The following is a 6,000-nucleotide window of genomic DNA, read 5'->3' on the forward strand; positions in this document are numbered from 1 at the left end:
ATGGACTTAAATTTATGATAGTGCAAATAAAGTTTAGATTAAAATATAGATTTATTGAAATTATTCTTGTCATCAATTTCAATGGTAAACAATAATTTAATTGATTAGATGGTTATAAGTATGTTGGAGAAAAATTTAGGTTAGTTTATATTTGGATTAAAAGTTTAAAATGTAAATTAGAATGAAGTTGAAGGAAGTTAATTAATGACATTAAGCTTGAAGTAAAAGATTAAGATTGCAATGACGTTCTAGTTATCAAGCTAAAAAGAGGGTCTAGCCAATTAGATCATCTTTCGGGATAAGTGGTTTATTACTCGTAATTAAATTGTATCATTAAAACAAATTGTTGGACTATGACTTAGTCAATTAGATTAGTCATTTAATTTTGTTAATGGATTTACTTGAGACTTTTAGTTCACCCAAATAATCTCTTTCACAAAAAAATCTAGCGGAGTCCTAACCTTGTTAATTGTCTTTGGTAATCTTGCTTTTAGCTTCTTAGTACCTTTGACTATTTGAATCTTAAACCCCTCCGGAAATCCACTCCATTGTGGTTAAACATCTAAACCTTGTCGACTGTATTATTTTATTGGATCATAGTACTTTTAAAAAAAAAATTGTTGTGTGTGTTTTTGCCCTTATATTTTGGGCATGACAGAATTGAAGGAATTAATAAGTCGTCATCATTATTACCATTTACTAATGAGAGGGATTACATACATCCCATTAGTGGTATGTACTATGTGTTATTTTACTAGCATTTTATGACATTCTATTTTCTTCTAGATGCAAAATTTTATCTGATCTACATTACAATGTTGCAAGTTGTTTCATGCACTTTTATCAATAATTTTGTTGGTATTATATGTTAATTAGTTTTTTGTATCACATAACTTTCATGTTCTTTCATCTAATTTATTTTTCACCTTTCTCAGTTAATGATCCATTTGAAATGAGGCAATGGCCAACGTTATTCAAATAACAAGCATGCCAAATTCCCCACTGGTGATGGTGCAAAGTATATGTGTGCATTGGGGTTTGGAAGTAGATTTGAAAAAAATGGGATGGGAATCATATCCCAAAGGTTTTCTCTAATTTGTAATAATCTTGAACTCAAATTTGCAGAGACTATAAAAGGTGCAAATTTGGATGTTTCAAGTGTAGATGACATTCTCAAAGCGTTAGGCTAGTGTTTATAGCTATTAATTTTGGAGAATACTGCAATAATGGTTTTAGGAACAGATGGTTGTGGTACATTTTTGTCTCCTATGTTTTTGGATTCTTCATCTACCCTGTAGAGTTCAACCTATAACTGGGGACTGAAAAATTTTATTATGAATGACAACTTGTGTATTGGCTACTGTAGATAAGAAAGGAAATCATTCTCTACTTTTGATTGGTGAACCATGTACTATTTTTGTATGTTATGTTTATTAATACTAATGATTTTTCTAGTGGTGCTTTACGGTTGATTCAAATAATTTTGATGCATTGCTACTGAGATGGGCATAGGAAATGGACATAAATCAGATTTAATTTTTTAAAGTAAATGTAGAAATAAAAAAAATTAATGTTTACATTGTGGTTTTAATGAATAAATGCTTCGTATTGTTTTCCCATTTGCTTTCCTATCCACCTCTACCAACTATGATTTACAATGCATTTAAAATTTAAAATTGCTATCTCTGTGAAACACATGTATGAAGGTGGAGATGGGCCAAAGCTATTTTATACATTTTAAATAGGCTAATTTGGATTTATGTTAGTATTCTAGCTTTGTCGGAGAGGTGAATTTGGATTCACATTAGCATTCTAGCTTTTCACAAGAGGTGAATGATCTAGCTTTGTACAAGAGGGGAATGATTTGTGAGAGAATGAAAAGTTAATTTACAGGCTTGAGAGAGGATGGATGAATGGTTGAGATTGAAAGAACATGGAGGGTTACAATGAATCTTGAGTGATACACATGGATTGTTCTTTTTCTAATTTATAGTGTTGTTCATAATGGCAAGAGTTAAGAGGACATTAAGGGTAGAGTAGATTTATCATAAATACATTTCTTTCCACACCTCAATAGAAGAATGGAAGACTATTGACCATTTTGGTGATTGCGAAGGAAAGGTTAGAGAATGTGAAAAGTGTCGGAGGATTAGAATATGAAACACACATTTCTTTATAGGGGATGCATGTAAGAGGGATTAAAAGAATTTAAGATGATAAAATATGTGTTTATTTTGGGGACTAAGCTTTTGATTAGGAATGCACAAATCATTCAGGGGATGTTTATGCTAGGATTAGCTTCAGAAAGAAATAACAATTACATGTAAATATAAGGGTAAAAGTACAAAGCTATGTCACTTTTCGGGTTGACATATCAGAACGATTGGATTTGAGTATTTCCATCTAAAAATCAATTTTTTTCAAACATATGATCTGGATAAATTCATTCTATCTAAGTTATATATGGTCTTACACTTTTCCAATTGGAAATGTCTATTAAATGCATGTTTTATATTAGTTTATATCAAATTACTAAAGAAAAAAATTATTTCAGAAAAGTGACGTTTCAATAACTCTTAATATTTTTTATGATAGTTTTTAATAACATATAAACACTATTTTATAGAGCTTAGAGTCAAGAATATTCTCATGTAGAATTTATAGCGTTTAAAAAAGATATAGTCTATTGTAATTAAGAAATTTTACAAGCACGTATTTTAACACTCAAAAAATGTTGAGTTTGAGAAAGAAAAAAATGTTAAATCCTATAAAAAAATTAAAAATGACACGATGTTGTAGAGGAAAGTCTTCTTCTAGAATGTGTAAATTTTCTCCAGGTTAGAATAGATTTGTTTTGAAAAGTGTGGTGGGAGATGAAAACTATCAATTTCAAGTGAGTTAAAATTTAAATCATTATAAAAGATAAAATATAGGTTTAAATTTGATTTTTATTTTCGATTGTTCTAGCTATATATGTTTTCTATAACATAGTCTGAGATCAAAGGGAAATAAATTTATTTTCATATAGTTTTGTGGTAAGAACTAGAGCCTTAATTTTCAACGTTTTTCAGTAGCTAAAAATTATCTATAACAACTAGGAAATATATCAATTCTTATTCTAAATAATTATTTAAAATTATAATCATAAACTTCGTCCATTTCTACACATTTCATTAGTTTACTTCATAATCCAATTTTATGTCATTGAAGGTGAACAATTATACTTTTGTTAGCCTTTTCCTTTACAAAAGGGTGACAAAAGTTTATGCTTTTACCCATAAACAATATCATAAAATAATAGATCACATAGAAGAGAATTCATGACACCAAGATTTAATGTGCTTCACCCAAACCCCGAGCTATGTCCACCAAACAACAAGTCTAATATTATTATGATTTAGTGATTACAACTTGATTACAATTCGTAATCCCTTATAGCTCAATACCATCATAAGAAGCAATTTTTACATCACATCTTATGAAAATCCCTAACCCTAAGCCCTTTCATACAAGTATTTTTTCCACTTTAGGGTTAAAATTAGTTACAACATGTCGGCTATAAATTAGCGAATAAATAATATCCAATTTGCAAATAATAGCCAATTGTTTTTTTGGGGTGATGCCCCAAACTCCAAAGAATTTATGAAGTATGTACAATACTTCCCTGATTAGCCACCACAAACTAACAATCTTTGACTTGGGGACTAATCAGACTCTACACTAAACAACAATCTCCCACTTGGAGACTGATCCTGTAGCAATACTGCTACCACATGAGGCTCCTACTAGATCTAACCACCTTGGATTCTACTATTCTACTATTCTTTTATTCTTGTTTAGCCTATAAGATCAATCAAAGTTGAAGATGAGTTCAAATTCTCCCTTGTCACTACCTTTGTAAACATATCCACTGGATTGTCATCTATATGTATCTTGTCCAACTTTAACTGTCCATCATCCAAAATTGACCGAATGAAATGGTATGACAACTAAATGTGTTGTCTTTGAATGCAGAGCTGAATTCTTTGCAAGATGAATGACACTTTGACTATCTGTAAGAAAATAATTATCCCTCTAAGGGTGTCCAAATTCTTCTAGGAAGAACTAAATCCATATAATCTCTTTGGCTACCTCTGTAGTAGCAACATACTTTGCCTCTGTAGTGGATAAATCATTAACCTTTTGTAACCTAGAAACTTAGCTCACTGTTGCCTGACCACCAGTAAATACATAACCTATAGTACTTCACTTGCTATCAATATCTCATGCCGAATCTAGGTCAAAATATCCTTATAAATTAGTAGTAGATCCCTCAAAGTGTAAACACTTATTGTATGTACCTCTCAAATATCTAAGAATCCATTTTATTGCATTCCAATGCTCAATTCGCAAAAAACTCATATACCTGCTAACGAATCTCACTACATGTGCAATATTTGGCCTCATACATACCATATCATACATCAAGCTTCTTATAGTTGAATCATAAGGTACCTTGAGAAATCTTATCTTCCTCTTCTTGTGTCTTGGGAGACATCTCGTTAGTCAACTTCAAATGACTAGGTGATGTAGGTATGCTCTGCTACCACTAACAAAGGTATGCTCTGATACCACTTGATGGGGACACAACCCAAGCATAGAATGGACACAACAGGAAAAGGGGAATTGTATTAACTATGAAAATAAGCTAGTACATTCAGTACAGAGAAAATAGACTTCATAACATGCCCTATGGGCTTACAATAATATAAATTTGGAGATAATTTCTCTTTTTAGTACCTCCTCTCAAACTCCACTCCGAACTGCCTTTTACAATGCCAGAAATGTCCTTAAATAGACCCTGAAGGGTTAAGGACTAGGAATACATTCTAGAAAGTGCTAGTAGGCATCCAATGACCAAATAGAAGGCTTCAGAAGCTGCATTAGAAGTCGACGCAAATCTAGAAGAATCTAGAAATGGTAACCGAACTTCTGGGAGGCATAACTTTTGAACCGTAGCTTCGATTGACAAACCGTTTATATTTTCGAAAAGATCTCGAAGCGGTCTATAGCCCTATGGACCAACTTTTCTCATCCCCCATTTTTTTGGCCCTTTTAAAGGTCATTTAATGCCCCTAACCTAACTTTGAAGCATTCTTAGGAGGTTTCCAAAACTCGAAAAACTGCGATAACTTTCAAACCGTGGGACCTTTTGACCTGATTCTTTTTCTGGAATGCTCTAAATTACAATTACATTCATCTGGCTAATTTACACCTCCTAGTTCACCAAAATTATGGCTCAATTACATACTCCTATTTTTTGGCATTTACACGTATCCCAAGGTGTTCAAATACTCTATCCTAGAACACTAATAGTGGAACTGTGAGAGTTGGAACCTTTATTTGACCCAAATGGGTATCCAAAAATGAAAACACATGAAACATAAACTAAGTCTAAGTACATTGTTTTTTGGGTGACACAGGATTGCCCTTATACCTCTGGATGCTCCTGCATCACTAGGTAAATGTGTGCTGACATCTTTAGCATTCTCCATAGAGAAACATTGCAACACCTTAATAATATAATCAGTCTAAGATAATGTCAATTTCCTATCTCTAAAAATCTTCATACCAAGGATATTTTTGCTTCCCCCAAATCCTTCATAGCAAATGCATGTGCTAAGTGGCATTTCATCCCCTTAGTGTGATCCATGTTAGACCTAGCTACAAGTATATCATCAATATATAAACGTAAAATAATGTAGCTGGCATCATCCAACCTCTTAAAGTAAACATAATGATTTGAATGAGACCTATTATATCCATGCTCATGCATATTTAACTATCAAATTTCAGATACCACTGCCAAGGTGCTTGCTTCAAGCCATATAAACTTTTCTTCAATCCACACACTAAGTTCTTACCTTTAACCTCAAATCCCTATGGATGTGCCGTATATCTCTATCTTCATCTAAATAACCATGAAGAAAAACTATTTTAACATCAAGCTACTCCAAATGC

Source organism: Cupressus sempervirens, chromosome 3 (assembly GCF_028749045.1).
Source record: "Cupressus sempervirens isolate cs-2001-9-10 chromosome 3, ASM2874904v1, whole genome shotgun sequence".
NCBI lineage: Eukaryota > Viridiplantae > Streptophyta > Pinopsida > Cupressales > Cupressaceae > Cupressus > Cupressus sempervirens.